The sequence below is a fragment of the Hippocampus bargibanti genome, linkage group LG06, assembly GCF_051943395.1.
Source record: "Hippocampus bargibanti isolate YZ-2025 linkage group LG06, ASM5194339v1, whole genome shotgun sequence".
Lineage (NCBI taxonomy): Eukaryota > Metazoa > Chordata > Actinopteri > Syngnathiformes > Syngnathidae > Hippocampus > Hippocampus bargibanti.
The window spans coordinates 19,936,260-19,961,795 of NC_142739.1; the positions used below are offsets into that span (position 1 = coordinate 19,936,260).

Genomic DNA, 25,536 nt, shown 5'->3' on the forward strand with positions numbered 1-25,536 from the left:
GGTGTCTCGCAGCCTTATGTTTGGGAACCAATTTTGTAAACACTCACTTTTCCCTACAGTGGAATGCGACGTTTTTTTCAGCTCGTATCATTTGAGCTGTTTGCGTGGCGTTAAAACGAGGACAAACAGGATGGAGGCACCATGCGGTGAATAAGTCATGAGTGCCCGACATCATAGCAACTTTTCACAGTGCAACACAACTTCGACTTTGATAATGACGCTCAATTATTCAACGTACGTCATTACTGCTCGACAGGAAGCAGACGTGGTGGTGAAGATGATGATGATGATGATGAGGAGGAGGAGGATGGTGGTGGTGGTGATGGGTGCTGCGGGCTAGGTGGCGCCAATTAAGAAGATAATGCATCAGGTCAGTGGAAGAGAGTCCACTTGGGAACGCATTGACGCACAAAATGCAACAAAACAGATGTATTGGGCAAATTGGTATTTTCGTGTTTATTATGTTTTTAAAGTCCTTATAAGTGCTTTGCACGCTGGGTCCGAGAGGACAGTAATTTCATCTGTGCTGTATGTCATGAATATTAGTATATTTGACAATAAAGCTGACTTTGACTTTGACACCTACAGGAAGCAATAAATGGAAATTTCACCCCATTTTTTACTGGAGGACATCTGAATCTATATTTAAAAAAGTAGTTTAGATGTTTTTTTGTGTGTATATGTATGTGTATATATATGTGTATATCAGTGACGTGCGGTGAGGTTCATGGCTGGTGAGGCACTGACGTCATCATAGTCAGATTTACAAACATATGAACTCTACAGAGTAGTTTATTCACCTTTTGATTGGCAACAGTTAACGTATTTTGTTTAAAATTTCATGTCATATATATATATATATATATATATATATATATATATATATATATATATGCAGTCGAATGGTGACTAAGAGGTGTAAGGTAGTCCACACTGAAAGGGTCTCACTCAATGAAGGAACAATAGCAGACATTGAAAACAGTTAAAAGTACCTTGGTATACCACAGGCCAATGGCAAACTCGAACTAGCAACAAGGAAAGCGGCTATGACCAAATAACTCCAGCGCGTGAGGCAAGTCCTAAGAAGCCAGCTCAATGACAAGAACAAGACCCGGGCAATAAACAGCTATGCCCTGCCAGTGATCAGATACCCCGCAGGAATAATAAGGTGGCCAAAGGAAGAGATTCAGACCGCGGATGTTAAGACCCGAAAACTCCTCACCATGCATGGAGGGTTCCATCCCAAGTCCAGCACACTGAGACTGTACACAAGCCATAAGGAAGGAGGGCGGGGACTAGTGAGTGTGAGAGCCACTGTCCAGGATGAAACATCCAAGCTCAATGAATAAATCAAAGAGAAGGCTCCAACGGATGATGTACTCAGAGAATGTCTCAGACAATGGGGGACAGAGGATGAGGTGCTGGAAGAGTATTGTATATTTGACAATAAAGCTGACTTTGACATATATATATATATATATATATATATATATATATATATATATATATATATATATATATATATATATATATATATATATATATATATGTCATATATTTATTATACGGTAGGGCCTTGGCTTATGAACTTAATTGGTTCCCAGACAAAGGAAACCATTAAAATGAGAATAATCCGTTCCCAGGTCTCCATAAAATATAATTTTCAACTAAATAAGCCTTAAACCTACACACAATATACCTTATTCTATGTATAATAAATGTGCTATTGTGTTGTAATGAAAGAAATACACTGCACATTTAATAGTCACTTTATTTACATTTGTGATGGTCATTGATGCCTCTTAATGGACACCTGTTGCTTTCTGACTTGTAAGGTCTTACTAAACTGAGGCATCACATTATCATTCATTATGTTGATGATTTTCATAGCCACAGTCTTTTCTGGATGGAACTGTTCAATAAAAGCCTGTACATCATTCCATGGGGGTGCAAAAACTCGCGATCCCGGATCCGCGGCTAACAATCACCTCGGGCGAAGCAAACTCTTGTGCTGCCAAGTCCAAGACACAGGCGAGGCACGAGGCGTCGTAATCATGTCACTGGTGAGGTGACAGCGACCCGTTGAAATGTCCCATTATTGGTGATTAGGGGATTGACAGCAGCTGGCGGAGGTCGGGAGTGCGGCCCCGCCCCAGCTGTCAACTCGCACGTGACAAGTTCGGTGTCATGTCACGTGAAAGCATCGAGTAAATATCGCCTTTGTGTAAAGGATGGTACCAATGGTGGATTTAGCATATCGTTACTAGACTGTGTCAGGCTGAGATTCACATGAAAGCTGTGGTGCGCACCTGTGACGCCACAAACGCACACCTCGTTCGTGTTTCTAAATCATCTCCTTCTTCTCCTCCACTGTAATTTTGTTTTGTGTCTTCTTCGGCTGAACAGGAGCCTGTGGTGGGGTCAAAAGTACACGACGAGTGCACATAGAAAGGGGCTGTGGAAAGGTAGGCCGGCTGGGGCGCTGTTCGATCCTGTGCTTTGGTGTTCCTCCGCCCAAGATTACTCCACCAGCCGTGGTGGGGGGGGTGTATCTCGAAAAGTAGTGCTTAATCCAAGGTTTAATTTTCATCAATTTAACGTTCGTAAATCGAAAAGTTCGTAAGGCAAGGTGTTCGTAAACCGAGGCCCCACTGTATATATATATATATATATATATATATATATACAGTAAAGTCTCGTTATATCGATATTCAAGGGAGTCCGAAAAAATATCGATATAACCGGGACTATCGATATATCCGACCCTGTTTGCATGTAATTTTCTCAAGGTTTCTTCAGCCGTCATCTGTACAAAAGTGAAGGTTTCGGACGTTTCGCCTCCTATCCAAGAGGCTTCGTCAGCGAACTAAAGTCTGACTGGTCGTATCGGCCCCATTTATATATCCCTAATGTCCAGACATGGTGGCGCCGGACACCGCTATGATAGGTCCCTAGAGAGGACCCCTCCCTGTGGCCCCACTGATTGTGACTAACAACTGGCTTCGCACCGATATATATATCAGTGGCGTACGGTGAGGTTCATGGCTGGTAAGGCACTGACATCATCATAGTCAGATTTACAAACATGAACTCTACAGAGTTCTACGCTTAATATTTAATTTAAAAAACATGTAACGGTTTAATTAACAATCGTAATACACTTAGCAAAAATAATAGCATAAATAAACACAACTAAAATATAGTTAGTTAACGAAGATGTATATATTTTTTTAATAAAAAAATATTGTTGATTCATTCATTCAGGCATACATTCGACCACTGCTATCTAATTCAATAAATAAAATAAGTCATTAAATTAACTTGAATTCCAAAAGGCAAGCGGAAATACGTGTTCTTCCCGTTCGTATCATTTGGCGTCCATTGTGGCTGGTGCCCAAAGCCTAATCAGCGGATGATTGACACCATTGACAACCTATGCTCCCCATTCAAAAGTCAATTGAGCCGCTCAAGAGTCGACATCTGCGTTCGCACGCCGCTGAATTGCACTGGAATTGCGTTCTCATTCATTCCCACGGAGGCAAGCATCAACGGGACGCGGTTCCAGGCCACAGAGCGCGAACGACGTCGTTTTAATTGCCAGCTGCCGAACCTTTCGGCTCCTTTTCACATTAATTGCAGGCCTGCCCGTTCTGATCAGATCACGACCCTGATTACCCTCCTTAAACCAAGCTCCCCCCCCCACACACACACACATACTCGCGTTTGAGACACTCAGGGGCCCTGACAAGGGGGGTGGCACTCGCCCTCTTGGTTAGGCCACCTGTGCCCCATAGCAGCCACTTATGCTAAATAACTCCCTGCGCCATTGGGGGAAACGAAGGCCTCCCTCCAGGGCAGCTGCGCCTCCTGGAGTGCACTTAAACCCAATACGAGCCATAGCAAATTAGCTTTAGCGAATTAGCGTTAGCAAATTAGCTGGGTCAATGCAGCTGCGAGCAATTCAGATCGAGCGACAATAGCGGCAGTTTTGATTGCTAATGCTAGGTTAGCGTGCCGTTCGAGAGCTCTAAATGGGGCATTCATGATCCTATAAATGGGCAAGTAAAAGAACGAGAGCCATTTAAGTGACGACTCTTCTGGTGTCCAGAGGTTTTTGGTCAGCACTGTGATGTCTTTCGATGACAAAACCACTGTGAGCAGTGGTGATTAGCACGGAAATGTCCGCCTTGAAAAAAATGCATGAACCCATTTGTTTTATTTTGAAACCAGCATATTTTACATATTCCTCATGCCTAACAGTATTATTCATTGATTTTGCGTTATTTTTTCTTCTCACCTCATTGTTATGATTCTCAGTGTGTTTGAACAAAAAATGTGGCACCTGCCTATTATAAGCCTCACAAAACAAGGATTTAATGCTCATATTTTGGCCTTCACGAAGGTGACAAAATAGAAAAACGTCAATCATGGTGTCATTAAATTGACACCTCTGTAAGTGTCAATCAAAATGGTAGCATTATTATCATCAGGTGTTATTAGACTAGTGTATCTAATAAAAAACATACAATTGTCGCCATGATGGCCTTGGCTAAGCATAATCAACAATCAGCCAATTGACTTGTCACTCAAAGTATGTGTTGAGCTATTAAGTAGCAATAGCATGCTAATGATTGTGTACGTGTGTGTCTGGGGGGGAGCTCATCAATAAGTGTGTGTGAGTGTGTGCTTGTGCGTGTGTGTGTGTGTATATATGAGGCCTCATTCCATTGAAAGCAATGACGATTAGCAAAATTGTTTTTGTTATAGTAGTATTTGTTTTGTAGTGACTTCTTTAGCATTAGCTCGCAACCGTGATAAGAATAAGAAAGCCTTTCATAGTCCCACAATGGGGAATTTTGCAAAACTACAGTCAAAGTTTGGTTTTCAAATGTCTCGGCTCTCGACCAATTTGGTTTTCGAACCAAAATTTTGGGTTTCTTATGCCTCAGTTTCCAACTGAAAATCAGTTCTCGACCAAACTGAGCGCACCTCTATGCACCACTCGACCAGCTCCACTTCCTTATACGTCACTTCCATGTGTCACGTCTCATTGTGAGCGACGCATTATCCTCGTGTAGCGTTCCATTGTGAGCAGGCGTGTTTCTATTGTTAAATTACGATTAAAAAAAAGCAGACATTGCTTATAATGGCAAATGTTCCAGTTTTCGACCAAAATAGTTTTCTACAATGGATTATTGTCAAAAACTGAGGTTTGACAGTATTACCGTACTTTATATGCCGAAACCCGGGATTGAACGAGGGACCTTTAGATCTTCAGTCTAACGCTCTCCCAACTGAGCTATTTCAGCTTATCACATGAAGTTTTATAGGCATTACCGCAGAATGTTGATTTCTTTCTTTTTTTTTTGGGGGGGGAGGTAATGGACCACCTGTTCATGATGAACTTACGGTTTTGCCAATGTTTGACAAATTAGTTTCCAGTTAACTTCTGAATTCATTCACAACAGTGGGCAAATTAATAGACGGAAAGATAGTAAGGGCACTTTCTCGTCCACAAAAATGAGTAAATACCATGCATGTCACTCCTAGGCCTTCAGTCATGCTACGTCTGAATCACTCCACAGCTGTGAGTGTGGTGTGAGTTACTACACGTCCACGAGAGGATGTCGTTAGCCAGGAAATAACTTGTGACTTGAAGAAACTTGTGAAATACCGTCATTAAACTGTTCCAATTTTTACTATGAATGTGTGAATTCATGATAACCTCATAAAATTGTAATATTATTTGCTGTTTTCTGGCCAGTATGCGCTTATCACTAGCGGCTTGTGATACTATGATTGGCTCGTGGCTAGCTAATCACGTGACTATCGCCAATCATAATTTGCAAAAACTCTGACGTTACCAGCGCTTTCGAGCAGGCCTTGGCTTGCCAACTCGAACTCTGATTGGTTAAAGCAACTGTTTCATCTCCATTGATCTTCGTGCCCGCAGAACTGATTATGAAGGTGTCTAGGTAGATTTCTGACCAAATAATGACAAAACTGTGCTTGGTTAAATGCTTAAATACGAAAATACACTGGCAGCAGCGCGACAGAGGAAAAGTAATGAAAGAAAGCTGAAAGACAATTCAGAATTATTTACTATGAATTTATGGACAAAATATAATTCACATCAGTCTGTGATTCAGATATTTTTAGTCCAGCAGAGAAGGCCTTGAAGGCCCTGACGCCCCCCCCCCCCCCCATTGATAAATATGTTGTTAAGGATATTTTGGAGTGAAATGGTGGGCAGCTCAAATGGGTAATTTTGTACCACAGGTCAATAATACATAGATGATGATAGCGAATTAGCTTTAACAATTTGCTGAAAGACATGTTAGTATTAAGCTAGTAGAGAGGTTCGCGGCACAAAATCACATGGTTTGGTTGACTATGTTAAAAGATGGCAGATTTAATTCTGTTTCATAGACTGGTTTTACAGTAAACATTAACTGGTAGTAACAAGTAAACAGCATGGAATTAATTATTGGATATTGTTTTCCATTCTTCACATTTCACAGTTTAGTTTAATCAGATCTTTAATTATTTATAATTTTATTTATGTTTTTATTGTTCTGGTGTTTATCTTTCTTTTAATTGTAAAGTGTCCTTTGGTGCTCTGAAAGGAGCTTGTAAATTACATTTATTATTATTATTATTATTATTATTATTATTATTATTATTATTATTATTATTATTATTTCCTTGACAGGACTTCTTGAAAGCTTGAGAGTTAAAACAGGTGTTTAGGAATATTTTCAAATGCATCTTTGATAAGTTTATATGTTTAAAGTGTGCAAGAAGAGTAAAACAACGTTATTATTATAGTGATACCTCCGCTGACAAACGCTTCAACTCACGAACTTTTCGCCTCACGAACATTAAATTTGCGAGCATATAGTCTCGGCTGACGAACTAGTTTTTGGCGGACGAACCATCCATACGCCGCCAAGGTGGCTGACAGACTAGTTTTCGGCGGAAGAACACCAAACAACACGCTAGAACAGTGCCACGGTGGCTGGTGGACTAGTTTTCGTCACCCCCTTTCTTTGAGTGTGGACGTGGTTTGTTATTGAGCGTAGTACTTTTGTTATTATGGGACCAAAAAAGACCCCACGACTGACTGTTAAGCCAAAGAGCACACAAAAGAAAATTACGGCCAACCAGAAGAAGGAGATAATCAAAAACACGAACGAGGTGTGCATTTGTGTTACTTAGCGTTCAATACCATTACGCTAAGTCGACCATTGCTACCATTATACAGTACAGTTTATTTCTTTAATTACAATATATTAGCACATTTATTATACATAAAATAAGGGATATTTTGTGTAGTTTAAAGGCTTATTTAGTCAAAAATTATGTTTTATGGGGACCTGGGAACGGATTATTCTCATTTTAATGGTTTCTTATGGGAAATAAATGTTGGGAAGATGAACTTTTCACCACACACCCACTTTCTGGGAATCAATTTAGTTAGTGAGCTGATGTATCATTGTATTATTATTTTTTAAATAGACTCTCGAGATCAGATTTTCCCATCCCATTCGTCAAACGGCAACGAATTAATCCCTTTATGGTTTCAGGTGTGTGATAAAGACACTTTAAGTCTCATTTCGACTTTTAATCCAACTTGATGTGTCCACAAAGGCCGTGACTCAGCTGTTTGCACACATAAACTCGCGTATAGACATGCTCACATACACACGGGAGAATAATAGCTGTGTAGGTGCCGCAAACACACCTTTTAAAAGATGCATGTGTGCCTCCCCTCGTGTGCAGAATAGAGCTATCAGTGGGGACTGTTATCCCTGGCAGACCCCCAGGTAGAAAATGGTAATGATTGCACTTAACATGGCTGCACATATGGAGGCAAAATGGAAATGCCAACAGCGGCTCAACTATAAAGCAAACGCAATTGAAATATTCATCCGCTGATGAATTTAACATCAATCTCTTTGTTGTCACACAACAAAGGCTTACAACGTAAGCAAGCGCCTGAGAGGTACCAAGGGGTCCCAGCGAGGTGCTAAAGCCCCCCTCAAACATCATTACGCCGCATTATGCATCGCCCCGACGCTGATATTGATGTTTACGCATTTATTTTTTAATTAACCTTCCTTGTTAATGAAGGCTTTGATGAGAGGCGTTTTGTACATTTAGAAGAGGGGAATAGGGAGGGTAAAAAAAATATTAAAGAAAGGAAAAAAATGGGTGGGGGTGCACTGAGCCAGGGAGAGAATATGAGGTGTCAGAGGAAAAAGTTGTTGAAACTTTTTTTTTTATGCATCCATGTGTCCATGGGGCTCAATTGTGTATTTGCTCATAAATTGAAAGGAAGGCCCTCAATGTAGACCCTCACACCTTTTTCTTATCTTTTCAGTCCTCAAACGGGAACACTAATATAAAATATGATGCAAGAGTGCAACAACTCGCATCACTGGCTTTGATCAAATGATTTCAGATCACATGTTTGGAACACTGAAGACCTTGACCATTCACCCCTAACTCATTCATTTCCATTCTCAAATTTGTTCGGGTTTTGTTTTTTCTTGTTTGCGTGCTGATAAAGCGTTGGCCATGGCCTCTGGTAATGTTTTTTTCCCTTTCCACAAGGGGTCAGCATTTCACTTTTCCCAGGTTAGTGCTTTGTTCCAGCTTTGGCTGGTGTTAAAGAACTAAATAAACCAATATGTATGTATTGCATTGGATTTTGGACAGCCACCCTCATTTCAAGCTCATATAACTTCAGACCCATATCATTGAGGAATTAACTTTTTTTTTCTGATGAAAGAAGAGAGTCTAAGGTTTGCTACACTGCATTTAATGTTTATGTGGTCCTAGTGTAATTGAGAGTTTTGAAAGGCGCTTATAAATGAAATGTATTATTATTATTATTATTATTATTATTATTATTATTAAAACTCATTATTCTGTGGGTCCCGGAATTCGAGTGACAATGACAAAAACCCTGGCACCGGAGTGGACACATTTTTTGCACGTTTGGCATTGAATGAGTTAATCCTACTGGAACCAAACCTTGATCCTGACCTTTCTCCCTAGTCTCCAACCTTACAAAAATGTTTTAACAACACTGCAAAATAATAATTAAAAAAAACAATTAAAACCAATAAAAAAAATATTGAATTATTCCACTAGTCCGTTTGTGTTGAGCACACACGGTAATGGCCAACAAGGTGGCACTCTAAAATGATTATGAAATCCTAATCAGCAGACCGATGTCATGACAGATTATGTCAAATAAATAAATAAAAACTCCTCCTACTTCCATCTTTGCCTCTATGGCATGCGCACTTTAACTTTCAACAACGAGGCACTCAAAAGTGTCCACGTTACACTGTATATCAATCAACTTCATTCGTTTTGCCTTGAGGTTAATCCCTTGCTATGATTGCAGTCAAGCAACAAAACCAAAGAAAACAGAATGGAAATTTACAAGTCTGGTTGCTTTGGGCTCAGCGTGTCAGTTTTGGACCAGTTGGCCACCCACCGCACTGCAGAGCCCCGAAACCCGCATATCCATCTGGAGCCACCTTGCCAAAGGACGAAAAAAAACCTGGAGCATGTCCATGGCTTGACAGGGACATCGCTTTGGTCTCGCAACACATAAAAGCTGCGGCGCCTCTAATCCCAACGCTAAATCAATTGTTTAATTGGCTCAATTAGACGTCCTGAAAAATGGCAGCGACGACACGCGGTAGGTCAAAAAGTAAGACAGTCAAAAGTGTCCCTTTTTAAGACAACCGGAGTCCTTTACTTCTCATCCTGATCTATAATACAACTCGAAGCCTCTGTTCCTAATTTAGCCCAAACTCCTCCTATTGCCAATGCATTAACCCCTTAAAGGACAAATGACGCCTCCGGACAAGTTGGGTCCATAATTTGTAAAATCACTTCAAATGACTTCTACTGAGCATATTTTACAAAGATTCCACGGCATATAGCTACATTTTACGTTTTAAGACTCGCGCTAAATATTCAGGAATCCTTCTAAAAACGGAAACTTTCTGAGGTTATTTTGAAGTCGTTTTGGGAAACTTTAAGTCATTTTTATTGGTGTTTTTCATTTGACTTAAAATCAGCCTGCGTGTTTTGGGTATTTTAGATGCTATAAAACGTTTTTCTGATGTCAGTTAGTAAACAAAAAAATTGGTGTCGGTTGTCCTTTAATCCCAACAAAAAACAAAGACACCAACTAATCCCAATTTTTACATTAGCTCTCACTCCCCAGCCTTAAACTAGTCTTAAACATACTTTAAACCAATGGTAATTCACTGACCCTGACGCCAACCATGAACCTTCCCCACCATATTAACTCATTCACTGCCAGACGAAGTGCCAAAATGTGTCCACTCCAGTGCCACGGTTATTGTCATTCTCACTCAAATTGCAGGACCCACAGAATATTGAATTTTAGGACTACAGAAATATTCAATAATAAGAAACCTTAGACTCTCTTCTTAATAATTCCTAAATTATATGGGTTAGGAGTTATGTGAGCTTGAAATGGGGGCAGCTGTACAAAATACAATACATACATATTGATTTATATAGCGCTTTAACACCAGCCGAAGCTGTAACAAAGCGCTAACATAGAAAAAAAGCCAAATGCTGCCCCTTGTGGTAGGTAAAAACATTGCCAGAGGTCTGACCAGCGCTTTATCGGGACCCTACGCAAGAAAAAAAAAAACACAACTTGAACAAATTCGGGAATTGCGCTCCATGTCATGCTTTTAAATTCCCAAATAAATTCGGGAATGGCAGTCAATGAGTTAATATATGCACTTGAACTTGAGGTGTCAAACATGTTTTTGTTACAGCTTTCCGCTGAAAAATCTGACTATTTTATATTACCCATCACAATGTAACATTTTGGAACAAATTTCCACAAGAATCATGAAAGTTGACACGTATGATTTGCTCCCACGGGCCACATAAAATGATGTGGACCGGATCTTACCCCGGGTCCTTAACTTTGACACCTGTCAACGGTGACGTTGTATGTCTGTCTGTCTGTCTGTCTGTGTGTGTGTGTGCGTGCGTGCGTGCGTGTCCGCGTGTGCGTAGTTAGTTAGTTACTTAGTTAGTTAGTTAGTTAGTTCCTAATCTACCTTTTTGTGGACATTAAACTGGTGGGGTGCTTAGGCTGTCATGTCTATCAATACAAAATATGTCCTCTTCTTCTTTTCCTTTCGGCTTTTCCCTTCAGGGGTCACCACAGCGAATCAATGTCCTCCATCTATCCCGGTTTTGTGCATCCTCTTCTCTCACACCAGCGCCCTTCATGTCCTCTTGGACCACATCCATAAACCTCCTGTTCGGTCTTCCTCTTGGTCTCCTGCCTGGCAGTTCAAGGCTCAGCATCCTTCTCCCGATATATTCGGTCTCTCTCCCCTGGACATGTCCAAACCATCTCAGTCTGGCCTCTCTGACTTTCTCTCCAAAGCCTCTAATATGAGGTGTCCCTCTAATGTACTCATTCCTGATCCTATCCAACCTGGTCACTCCCAAAGAAAACCTCAACATCTTCAGCTCTGCTACCACCAGCTTTGCTTCCTGTCTTTTCTTCAGTGGTACTGTCTCCAGTCCAAACATCATGGCTGGTCTCACCACTGTTTTATACACTTTTCCTTTCATCCTAGCTGAAACCCTTCTATCACACATCACACCTGACATTTTTCTCCAGCCGCTCCAGCCTGCCTGGACACGCTTCATCACCTCTTTTCCACACTCTCCATTGCTCTGGACAGTTGACCCCAAGTACTTATAAAAAAATAATAATAACATGGTACCACACATAGAAACCTCTTATGACCAGTCAGCAGACTATCCGTCGACTCTGAGTGACCGATTGTGCACTCCTGACCTCACTCACACCATCTCTTAATTCAAATCCAAACAATTAACTCCCATCCTAGACTTCATTCCCATAATTTATTCATTAATGTTCAAATCTGAACCCTAATCCTAATTTCTACCCCATTTCCCTCAAACACAAGTCTAACTCCAGTTTTGAACACCAAATTGTTTAACTGGCTCTTTTGAAGTCCCAAAAGCAATAGCAACAGTGCTTGTTTGAGAAATGAGTCCGTCAAAGTCACATTTCAAGTCGCGTCAATCACACGCGTGCGACATGATCCGCCCCCACCGTTGTGCAGAACTATTTTCATGACTTATGGCACAACACAAAAAGACATCATTGTTGCTTTTCTTCCTGTCAGCACATTGAACTACTTGAGGTTCAAGGCATATTCATCACCCCCCCAAACCCCCCAAAAAAGGGGAGGGTGCTGTGCGGGATGTGGTTTGAGGGGCACGGGTGCAGTGCAGATGCTGCAACTTTCCCCCCGCCACCCCAAGTAGAATTATGGCTTTTCATCAGCCGATACATTTCACTCATGATTAATTGCAACGCTCTCCGCCACACAAAAGCATCTTTGTAAAATTCGCCCCGAAAAGAAATGCAAATGGTTGGCGTCCTTGGCACCAAACATATGCTGCCACAATGCCAACAGGCCTGCCCCCCCACGACAACCCCAGCTGGGGGCTTGTAAGACTCGCTCTTGGCAAAAGAGCTCCGCAAATGATCGCCAATTAATACGAAACAGCATCCAATTCTGACTTTGCACCTGCTAGAACCGCCGAGGGTGTCTTGTGAAGATCCTCCGAGCAGCCGGATGACTGCTCCTTCGCCGTCGTCTTGTTTCCAGTCAGTCCGGATCGTCAGAAAAAGAATCCGAGAAACGGCCACTGAGACGAAAAGATGATTGAATTAGTTCAATTAAATATATGCATGGATGCTTGCAAGTAGACATAGACTGGTATCAGTTTCTAACCTTGAACAAAAACACTGCAGTTTCATATTTCCATTGACTGCAATTATATTAATTTATTTTTAAACACACAGACAAACACACTGTTTTGGTACAGTAGTAAAGATAAAAATAAAACAAAATAAAAACACACAATTCAACCATACAAGTAGTTATTTCTCAATGTATGCTTTTCTCTGCTTATTTGTTTTGTCCTAAAGGTTCCTTTTTGCTATAATTGCTACTTACTGTAATGCTAAAGTGGCTCAAATGACCTTTGTGTGTTTTACATACTTGTCCAAAAGCGGATTCTGATTTTGAAGTGGAAACAAGCAGATTTTAGCTATGCTAGTCAGCTAGCTAATTACCTTGAAAATGAACTGGTAGTATTTTCTTTCACCAACTGTATGGAGATTAACGCCAATAGCTGGTTGTAAAAAAAACCCTTTTACTATAATTGATACTTACTGTAATACTAGAGTGGCTCAAACGACCTTTGTGTGTTTTACATACTTGTCCAAACACTGATTCTGATTTTGAAGCAGAAACAAGCTGATGTTAGCTATGCTAGTTAGCTTGCTAAGTCCCTCGAAAGTGAATCTGTACTATCTTCTTTCACTAACTGTATAGAAGCCAACGCTAAAGCTTAACTAGTTGAAAACATTAATTCCAAGACAACATTATTGTAATATTTGACTTTATCGAAGACAGAATGTCATTTTCGTTGATGTGATAGCAGAAGTCTTTGCTCCTTTAGCAGCTAATTTTTGGAAGCACGTTTTGCTAATCCTTCTAATACTCCTGCAATGAGCTAGTCTTCAAAATTGTTCTCATTTTGTCATTGGATTTTGATGTCTTTGTCTCATTCAGTAATTCACTCAGTCTATTGCTGACTGACACGCTGTCCTCACGAAAAGAGGTTACATTACCATATGTGTTCCATTTATGTTTTCACTCGATTTGAGGGGTGCTGAGCACATCTGTGGAACCTTAGCAATATTTTTTTTAGAAGGATGACTCATAAATCAGGTTTCTTGATTTTAAAAATCTTGTCATACAAGGACATCTAGTCAATTTTCCTTCTCAATGTTCATATTTTTTGCGGCCCAACGGCATCCATACCTCAAGAATCTCTCAACAAAGAGGACAAAGTCAAATGATTGAAAATGTTTTCACGTCACTAATTGTCATTAAGCGCAGCTCAAAAGTTGTTGCTCGACGAATGACTTATGATGGATAGGAAGCCTTAACGAGCCTTTTACAAGCAATTAAGTCATCAAGGCGCCCCGTCGCGCCGCGCCGGAGCTTGACAAACGGCGGCCTGTCGGGAGCATAATCAGCGGCAGGACAAACTCGCCGCTCGGATGTCGGGATCCCCCATCGTTGTTATTGTTGTTTTGATAGTAAAAGATTTGAAACTTGGTAAGCAACGTTATATCTTGGAAGTATAAGGAAAAACAAAACACATGCAAACACAGAAAAAAAGACTTCCTGTTCAAGTCACTTCCTGGGGCAACTGGCAACAGAACAGGAAAGATGGTGGAAGGGACAGCTAAATAACGCAACGATATCCCGTACTGTTCCAGACCCAACATAAAAAGAAATAAATAAAAAAAAAAAGTTATCTCACCCCTCCAAACCAATTTAAACCTCTTAAAACTATTCTATCTATCCTACTCTATTTTTTTTATTTTGCTAACATTAACAGTCCCCATTTTTGTAATATGGTTGTACGCCACACGGTTAGCGCCTGTTCAAGTTATTATGTCAGTGGGTCACCTTTTTCTTTAAACTTCTGGAGAACCTTTTTTAAAAATCCATTGTCACTTGCTCACGAAGCTGTTTTTAACCCTGTTCAACTCATTCACTGGCAGACAATGTGCAAAAATGTGTCCACTCCCTCCAGTGCCAGGGTTTTTGTCATTATCTCTCAAATTGCAGGACCCACAGAGTATTGAGTTATAGGACTACATGAAAATTCCACACAGTTAAAACCTGAGACTCACTTCTTTCATCAGAAAAAAAGTGTTAATTCCTAATTTATATGAGTCTGGAGTTATCTGATCTTGAAATGGAAGAGGTTGTACAAAATATAATACCATACATACATATTGATCAGTGATGTGCGGTGAGGTTCAAGGCTGGTGAGGCACTGACGTCATCACGGTCAGATTTACAAACATATGAACTCTACAGAGTAGTTTATTGATTCACCATTTGATTGGCAACAGTTAGTGTGTTTTGTTTAAAATGTCATGTCAGCATTCTCTATATAAACATAGATAGCATCGAAAAAAGTAATTTAAAAAACCTTATTATCATGTTACCTTTACTTATAAATGAAGTCAATGTGCCACTCCTTCTGAAGAAAGGCATCAATATCTTCTTTGTAGAAGCCTTCCTTATCTTTCTTCAGTTTTAAAAGTCTCTCTATGTCTTTCAATTTAGATATAATTTAGATGTAATCCTCCATTCCGAAAATAAGGCCAAGCAACATGAAAAAAATGACTGGATGGTTGCACTTAACTTGCTAACTGTTTACTGTAGCTTGCTCTCACTAATTCTATTATTCTGCAGCCAAAGAGGCGCAAGAAGAATCTGTAATCACCAGCGCCCCCTGTCATGAGGCAGGAGAACTGTGTGCCTCACCGATGCACACAGTTTTGATAAAAATAAAACAAAATAAGCACTATAGTACAGTGTTTATAATGTAAAGCGACTCTACATTATATACACCAGCTAAACAGTAGACATTTATTTCACATACGAAAGTGTTTGAACACTTTATTAGCAATATGCAGAGGGACAGCAATGCTGTCTCACTGCAGAGCAAGCCAGCACAGTTAGCATAGTCATTGCGCAATCCATGGTGAGACTCAGCCGGCTGCTGCCTCACCGCTCGTCTCCACTTAGTATTTGAACGGTGAATGCGAAAATTCAGCGGTTTTGAAAAAAAATCCAAAAGTGGTGAAGTTAAATAGAAAATAACTTTAAAGTACAAATCACTAAATAAATATAACTGTTTTTTTTTTCATTTGGTATTTCCATGATGACAGGTGAGGCATGGCCTCACCTGCCTGCCCTGACTGCACGTCACTGATATTGATTTTAATAGCGCTTTAACTGAAGCTGTAACAAAGCGTTGACATGGACAAAAGGCAAATGCTCCCCCTCGTCGGAGGGAAAAAAAATCCCAGAGGTCAGACCAGCACGATATCGGCACACCCCGCAAGAAAAACCAAAACTTGGGAATGCCGCTCCACATTACACTTGCAGTGAAGGAGTTAAATTATTATCAAAAACACGACACACAAAACAGAAAAGTATTCAGAATTATCAATTTAAACATCAACGTAGTCAACCAAATGATTTATAAATCCGATAGCTTAATGGTAATGTTGAATGGGAATTCCCATTGACGGGCTAACAGAAATTAGCATTATTGTTGTGATAAGTCAAACCTTCACATAAGTGCCTTTTTTTAAACACACGCTGAGCAGCAACACATACAAACAGACCACATAACAATACCGAATGATACGATTAGCCTTTATGTACTATAAAAAAACTATAAAAAAAATGTTGCTTCAAAACTGCGAGATAGCAATAAAGTGTTTTCTCTTTTCAATGGATTAATTGAGTTTTTTTTTCAGTATTGTAGTTTTTGATTCAATGCATATACCCAAATGAACCCACCTGGAACAGCAAAAAAATGAAATACTGTACTGCACATACTGCACATTACATGGAGCGCTTCACAATCAATAACGACTAATATACCAAAACGATGATCATTTATGCTTTGCAAATTGCAAGATGTATCAAGCTCGAAAAGTGTTTCATGAGCAAAGAGTCAGAGGGCAGAAAACATGATGTCTTAGATCACAGGTGTCAAAGTCAAGCTCCGGGGGCCAAAATTCGCCCGCCATATCATTTTATTCGGCCTACGAAAGCAAATCAAACTTGTGAAATTCCATGATGCTTGCTAAAGTCTGAGTCTTGTCATATGTAAACCACAATAACAGTAATTGTTTTTAAATTCTGAGAAGAAACCATAACTACAATGTGGCCCGTGGCAAACAATTAGTTGGACATCCTCATCTTAGATGATGAATTTGAAATGTTAGTTTGTAAACATAGGTAGGTCAGTGTAATGTCAATAATTTGGATCAATCCGAAATCTTGCAATAATACAAAAAAAGTAATTTCTTGTGGAAATCAACACTCACGCACACAAAACATAACTTGTTGCAGCATGCTGTGTCCCGGTTCCACAAACAAACAAGTGTGTATGTTTGTATGTGCGTGTGTGTATGTAGTGTTAATGAGTGGGTTTGAAGGTGCTGCAAGCTGCTTGCTCGCCTAATTGACACCTCAACACTTTCAAAAAGAAAAAAAACAGCTTTGAACAACAATTCCCCAACACAAAAGAACTTCTCAGCTCACCTGAGGCGTTGGCGCCGGTGAGCAGCACGTTCGCACCACCGACACCTCCGCGCGCAGCCACCCTGCAAAAAGCATGTTGGGGACCCTCGGGGTAGCGTCACACCTTAAATAATTCTGCCAAGCCGAGACCGCACGCTGCTCATATGGCATGCTTGTTTGGTAGGGCTTCTGTAGACAACTGCTGCACACAGCTAATCAAATATGTTGCTTATTAATAGCGAGACTTTGGAGAACGCTACCTGGAGAAATGCCGCAGGGAAATAGGGGGAGGCAAAGGCGGAGGGGCGCTTGGAACGCTTTCCTAGGGAAAACAGCTGAGGATGCACTTTTAGCAGTGCTAAACTGGCACACGCTCGTGGGTGCGCACGTGTACAAAAAATGCACACAAAGTCAGTGTGTCGACCATGTGTGACAGTCACATGAAAAAGCGGCGACATGGTCACAGGGTGAAGAAGCGTACGCGAACTACACACTGCCAGACGTTAACGACATGCTGACATGCTAACGAGACACAACCACGCCGACATACTACATATGACACGCCAGGCGCATGCTAAACACACACTCGCCCAATGATACGCTAACTGCATGAAAGCCACAAACGAACACACTTTGGTCCCCGCCCAGGGGAAATGTCGTTAGCCTAATCAGGTATTTTGACTTCCCTGCCCAATATCAAAACACGAAAAAAAAATAATAATACCTACCGTATTTTCCGGTACATAAGGCACATATGGTGAACCCCCAGTGAATGGTGTATTTTCATTCATTTCATTTTTTCCATATATAAGGTAAACCGGACTATAAGGCGCACCTTCAATGAATGAAAAAAGTTTTCCAAATATAATATATAAATATATATAACGTTCCAAATATAAGGCACACCACATTTATAAGTCGCTACAGTAGAGGCCGGGGTTACGCACTACTTCTTCTACAGAGGGAAAATGGAGTCAGTGGCTGCTGACAGTAGTTGCGAGACCTGTTGTGGCTCAATATTACTTCACATATAAGGCGCACCTGCGTATAAGTTGCAGGGTCATCGTTTGAAGAAAATCAAGGCTTTTGGGTGCGCCTTATACAATGGAAAATATGGTATTTGCTTGCTGCATTTGTTTAAAGGTTTACAGATATTGATAGCTCAATGCTAAATTTCTTTAGCTCTCTTAGTGTGTTTCCAATAATAGGTTAGCAGTCCAATGTAACAATAAACACAATGTTATGTTTTCTTTCATTAGTGGTCAAACAAATTTTACAGTATAGGTCAGACAATAAAAAAAAAAAATATTTGGTCAATATAGGAATTTATTGGACAAAACAATGTAGAATGTTGATGCTTTTATTTAAAAAGCATCAAAAAATATTGATATAACCGGACTATCGATATATCCGATCCTGCGGCATGTAAATTTTCTCCTTGCGTTCATAGAAATAGTATCGTAATAAGCAGTACTATCGATATAACCGATATTGATATAACGAGACTTTACTGTATATATATATATATATATATATATATATATATATATATATATATATATATACACACATATATCGATATTCTCGGGAGTCGGAAAAAATAACGATATAACCGCAGTATCGATATATCCGATCCTGCGGCATGTAAATTTTCTCCTTGCGTTCATATAGAAATAGTATCGTAATAAGCAGTACTATCGATATAACGAGACTTTACTGCAAGAGTAAAAACAAGTGCGAAGGAATTCTGTACTTAAAAAAAGAGCATCTTTTTACTCAATTTTAATGGGCTAAAATTGTGTCAGAAGGGTAAAATAATAGAAAGAAGAACAATCTTCTCTCTCTGTATCATGTCCTGTATTTTCACCTCTTGTAAGTAAGCAATAAGCGACAGTTCACCATATGTCCAGAATATAGTTGGTCATTGTAATTTCCTGCTGTCGTGCGCACATTAGCATTGGCTAACAAGGGCATGATCAGTCTGTTTTCTTATGCGGTTATCAACAGGAAGAAGAGAAGCAATGAATTGCTCATCACATCACCGTCATACTTGTTCCGCTCTTTAATCTTCATCACGCGCCCATTTGGACCAGCCAGGGCAACGCAGATCACAGATGTCATTCGTGCACACGCAGACAAACGCACACAAACGTACACGCACGCATGCACACACACATTTCCCAAAAAATAAAAAGAATAGAAGAAATGTGTATTCTTTTTCTAATCACTGATTTGTGCTCCTGTTCTGACGTTTTGGAGAAAGTTTAAGTATCAAGTGTCAGCTAAGAACAGCACAAAAATGCACAAACAGGAAGTCAGTGATAACACAGGAAGGTATTTATCACTGTGAGTGTGTGCATGTGTGTGTGCTTGTATATGTTAAAGACGTGGAAGTTGTCCATCAGGATGATTGCTAAGTGAGTTTATCAATTAACTTGAAGATGGATCAGCCATTGGCTGATCCTGCTGCTGATGATTATTTACACGATAAATACATTCTTGGTCCAGCTTCTTACAGTTGCGCCTTGCTCTTTCTCTGGCTGTCTTTCTGTTCTCAAAGCATTAATATAATTGGTGGCTAACTGGGGGTAAACCGGAGTACCCGGAGAAAACTCACGCAGGCAAAAACAACATGCAAACCCCATTTGTGAAGGTTAGAGGTAGTTGACCACCATAAAAGTGTGTCTTTCCCCACACAAACTGCTTTTTTTCAGCTAGCTTATCAATGAAACCAACTGGCGCAGATTACTCAATGCAAAATGCTGGAAACCATCTTTTCTTTTGTTTTGTGGTTGACAGATAAGCAGAGTACATTTAATTTTTGGTATTGGACCTTTAAAGGACAAACAACACAATTTTTTTGTTTCCTAACTGACATCAGAAAAATATTTTATACCATCTATAATACCCAAAACACGCAGGCTGATATTTTTAGTCAAATACAAAACACCAATAAAAATGAGTTAAAGTGCCCCAAATCTACTTCAAAATGACCTCGGAGATACCAAGTTTCAGAAGGTCCCGCCCCCTTGTTCGTGACGTCATGCCAGGATACTCCAGACACAAACCAATGGCTTCAGAGAGTTCAGATTCAGAGAAGATGCTTTCTTGTTACTCATCCAGTTATGAATATGATTGAAATAGTTCTGAAGAGGAAAGCATAAATGTTTGCAATTAATTAAACAAGTCCTCCCGGAGCAATTCCAGCCATCAGGACTCCAATGTACCGTCCCAGAAAATGCTCAAGATGCCGCCCAAGCTCCGTGGGAAATGGGCTGATTTGTCTACTGGGAATTTGTCAACTAGTATCAAATAGTAGTCTTGGTGCAACACACAACGATTCACCATTGCGTTATTTGCGTTTTCCTTCTAATTTCGCAACATGGATCAACAGGAAATTTTCAGACCAAACAAAGTACCCAAAATGCATTGTGTGTCGCTTTCTCGGTCAGGGGCGTTCCAGACGTGACGTCAGGTCAGGCGTCGTCATCAACTCGAAAACAAGACTTCCTGAATATTTACCGCTAGTCTTAAAACGTAAAATATAGCTATATGCCGTGGAATCTTTGTAAAATACGCTCAGTAGAAGTCATTTGAAGTGATTTTACAAGTTATGGACACAACTTGTCCGGTGGTGTCGGTCCTTTAAAGCTCCATAAAATGCTCTAAAAAGTATGGAAATACGGGGGAAAATAAATGAGATACATATGTGGTTCAGTGGTTATAGGTGGGATACTGTTAGAGTTCATACACTGTAAAGACTTCTTTTATGCTGTGCATTCTTTGACCTGTTGACCTGTCTTTTTGATCACGAGTCAGTTCGAAACGGGTCTGCCAGCCACTGATTGAGTCCGTCAAGCAATGGCGCCGTGTCGGAAAAGGGAGTCGCGAAAGTGAGGTGAGTGGCGGCTGATGCTCCAATGGCCCGTGGATCAATAGTCATCATGGAGCATGCTGCTCCCCCTACCCCTCTGGCTTTCAGGATTCCCGCTACCTGCCCCGCTAGGACGCATCTCTTAATTGCCTGCTTGACCGCCATTAATTGAGGCCGGCGATGCGTCGGCCATGAGCGAGTGTGACTTCATTGGGCTTCCGTCCAATTAAAGTGCCTTTTGTCTTTTCGTTTTCACTTGCGAGATTGGAGTTTCACAACGGGTCCAGTTTTTTTCCCTGATAAACATATTTCAGGAGAATACAAAAAAGACAAAACTATAAAAAAAATCTATCTATCTATCTATCTATCTATCTATCTATCTATCTATCTATCTATCTATCTATCTATCTATCTATCTATCTATCTGTCTGTCTGTCTGTCTGTCTGTCTGTCTGTCCGTCTGTCCATCCATCCATCCATCCATCCATCCATCCATCCATCCATCCATCCATCCATCCATCCATCGACTCTCTTATTTATTTACGATTTATTATTATGATCTTGCTATCTATTGAGCTATCTATCTACTGGCATATTTATTATTATTATTATTATTATTATTATTATTATTATTATTATTATTATTATTATTGTGTTATTTTTTTCAGCTGGTGAATTTGTATCAAAGTTGTTTAGTAGCAATTGTGTTTTATTACTCTGTTCCACATTGTGCTATAATCAAGATTATTCTAGTCACCAAAAACGAAAACTGAAAATAAATAAATAAATAAATAAATAAATAAATAAATACACATTTTCTTCTCTTGCACTTAACACTTCCATGTATAAGGGGGAAAAAACTAAGACTACGATGAGCTATATTTTTAACTGAAAAAAACGTACTTTTAAAAGTATTTTTTCTTTTTCAGAGTATATATTAGTTGATTTTTATAGCATCAAAAATCCGGACGTGGTGCATTTGGTGCAGGCACGTCGTTGTTGGATAATATATTGCCTGTCATTGCGACGCATCTTTTAGCGCAGCAATAGCGCTCGTTCGCTAACATCCACCACGCAAGCGTATTATTAGCATGCTGATTAATCAACTGTCTAATTAGACACATTTCCTATAGGCTGATTACGCCTCCTGGACCTCATGGCGAGAAGAAGCCATATAGAGTCAGTTCATTATTACCACCGTTAGACCGGCACTCAAGAGATGATGTGCTGAATATATATATTTATATAACAAATGACTTATATATAAGATATAGCAGCTGAGGAAAAAGACAGGAACTCTTTTACTTAAATCTGGTGTGGTTGTTTACATAGAAGATGTAGAAATAAATATGTTCATGAGCCACAACGTGAAAATCACCGCACACCCAGACAGGTTTCCAAAATAAGTGTCTTTGCCTCAACTTATTTTTAAGCATGAGCCGAACACCTGTTTGACGTTTGACCAAAGTGTTTAAAATGTCAAGGTTTCAGTCGGCGGCAGCACGCTGGGTCACTCGGTCGCAATACGGCATCATAATGCAGACATGCGTTATTCCATTGTAGCTCGGGCCTTCTTGTCTGGGTGTTTTTTCAGGTACAGTACTCCGGTTTCTTCCCACATTCCTAAAAATGGCATCCTGATTGAACACTGACCCTAGGTGTGATTGTGAACGTGAATATGTGTTTGTCTATGTGTGCCCTGTGATCAGGTAGTGACCAGTTCAGGGTGTACCCCAAGGAGTGCTGGGATAGGCTCCATCCAACATGCCACAATACTTAAGAGGCTAAGGGGATTACAAAATGAATGGATTGTTTCAATAGCTACTCATACTGGCTGTCATTTTCTTTTGTGAGATGACTTCCAGGAAGGGAATAATATGATTGGCTGCTAGCAGAGTTTAGTAAATCAGCCGCCTCATGAAAGTTAGTATCATCCAATTAACTTATTTCCTCAGTAAAATGAGTTTGGTTGCAACACATAAGCTACACAGCTAATACGGAATCTTTTTTCACGATTTTGATTCATGTGTATTGTCTTAATTTGTTTTAATGATGCCAGTGGATACTAGCTAGCCCCAAAAACATGAATAGCTCAGGACCCAGGTAGTCTTGCTATATATATTTTTTATTTTTTATTGTTTTTTTTAATCATCTTTGTGTTTTCTTTTTCACTTTGTGTTGTTGTGCCGTGTGTGGACCGGATGTGGATTGTTTATCAGCATTTTTCGCCACAATATTAATCAAGGAGTGGAATCTGCTGAGCAGTTGGGCCTTTTCGGCAGCACTGTTTTTAATTGGGAGGAATATCGGTGCCATTTGACTGTCATCGATGGAGAGCTCAGGGGTGAAGGTGTTTTTTTTGAGCCTGTAACGGGCAGCATTTTCACAGCCCCGCTTTGTTCAGTGGAAAGGTCGATTGCTTTTGGACAGTCTGTGGCTGAATGGGTACATAGCTTGAGGAGTCCGTGATGACAAGAAAGGAGCGTCAACAAAGAGCCAATGCGTATGTGGAACTGTCGCAGCTCGGAATTGAAGCGGATTTACGTGGGACAGGTGATGTAAGAAAATTTGTTTTCATCAATCGATACTACAGCTTTGTAGTACAGCTTTCAAAACTTAGATTGTAGCAGACGTCCATATTTCACCATGATGTCTGTGATCCACTGGTGAAAATGACGATTTGATCCTCAATCATCTTCATACAACAAAGAGGATACAGAAAGTGCTTAGGATTGAATGACCGTGTCTTTGTGTTGTGTCACGTTATTATGTATTATTATTATTTAGTTTTATAGTTGGGGAGCAGCATTATAGTTGGGAAAACACAGTCATCCAAATGATATTTACCTGAGGTCTAGCCCCCCTACCGCCCAGGCTTTTTGCAGCCATGTCACAGCATCACTAGCGGTCATCCTTGTGCTTGGTGAAGAAGCCAAAGCGCCCTGATGTTCACGCTGCCTGATCCCATAGTTCACTTTGGCCGTTGGCCATGGATGGCAAGCCAAGCTGGTTAAAAGATACTTCCGCTCCGCACCCCAGTAACCATCTGTTTGAATTTATATCCGTGTTTGTGTGGACCCAACACGTGAGAGGAGGTGACTTGCTAACATGTAACTGACTGCATATTCTCAGGATTTCTATTCATGAAATGCAAAGCAAAGCCAACTCTAATGGCGGCGTTCATTCATCGTTCTTGGACGTTGTCTGCAGAGGGCGCTGGACATAGACTTCAGCTTCTTGACTGATAAATGTTATTCCAGGTGTGTTTCAATAAAAGAAAGACACTCTTGTCTGGTTTGTTGTGACAGTTAAATATATCATCTTCTCTGGCTTATTTTGGGTTCAGCCACTACCAACACCATGTTTGGATGTTGTTGATTCACCACATGCGCTCTCGTTGTGGAAATTTACAGATGATTTCAGCAGGACTTGTTAACGTGACTCCAAAACAACAAAAATAGTAGTTTATTGGAGTCCAAATATTATCTCTATACAGCAAAAGTCTAACACTACGTGTACTAGTATTCAGAAAATGCTTGGCATATATAGTTTAAAGGAAGGGTCTCAGAAAAATATAGATGCCATTTCATAAATTTGTTTATCGACGGTCGAAGTTTTTGCTTTTTGTGAAGGTACAAATATGCCATTAAAAAGAAAAAAAATGTCTTTAATACACTGCACTGAATAAATATACCGTATTATCCGGTGTGTAAGGTGCACCCTCAATTGGATTGGATTGGATTGGATTTGCCTTTATTAGTCTCACAGTGGAGAAATGTACATTTCACAGCAGCAAAGTGGCAAATAAATTGTGTATTTTCAAACTTTTTTCCATATATAAGGGGCTATAAGGCGCACTTTTAAAGAATGAAAAAACATTTCCAAATATAATAATATAATACAGTATAAACATATAGGGTTTTACAAATATAAAGCCCGCCACATTATAAGGCTGTTGTGGCTCAATATTAGTTTACATATAAGGCGCACCTGCACATAAGGCACAGGGCAATATTTTGAAGAAAATGAAGGCTTTTGGATGAGCCTTATACACCGGAAAATATGGTAATTCAATTTTAGAGGAAAAATAGTCTCCACTTTGTGCTCAATGGCTGATATTGTAACTGCTTGAAAAATGGTCACCTATTTTCAGTTTGTCCTTTTTTGGAATTTTAATGTGGGAATGTGATTCGGTTGCTTTTCCTTAAACAGCTGTGAGATATTGTATATGGCTTTTGGCAACTGCAAGAATTTGGAATAATTAACTACAGTATTTGGTTTAATTCATTCTTCTGCCATTCACAAATTAATTCGGGGATTGAAAATATGACGTGGAGCGCCATTCCCAAGTTTGTTCGGGTTTTGTTTTTCTTGTTTGGGTGCTGATAAAGCGCTGGCCATGGC

The 25,536-nt window shown here is 40.0% G+C and overlaps 2 long non-coding RNA genes and 1 other non-coding gene across 4 annotated transcripts in view; 2 read left to right on the forward strand and 1 right to left on the reverse strand.

Annotated features, from left to right (window-relative positions):
• The window catches only part of LOC148896697 (uncharacterized), a 68,757-nt gene that overhangs the window by 20,049 nt on the left and 23,172 nt on the right, over positions 1 to 25,536 (forward strand). The window lies entirely within an intron of this gene.
• On the forward strand, positions 267 to 21,839 carry LOC148896698 (uncharacterized). Its single transcript, XR_016115379.1, has 3 exons — positions 267 to 370; positions 21,078 to 21,156; positions 21,241 to 21,839. It is a non-coding gene; the product is annotated as an uncharacterized LOC148896698 (long non-coding RNA).
• Positions 5,237 to 5,309, reverse strand: trnaf-gaa (transfer RNA phenylalanine (anticodon GAA)). Its single transcript has one exon. It is a non-coding gene; the product is annotated as a tRNA-Phe (tRNA).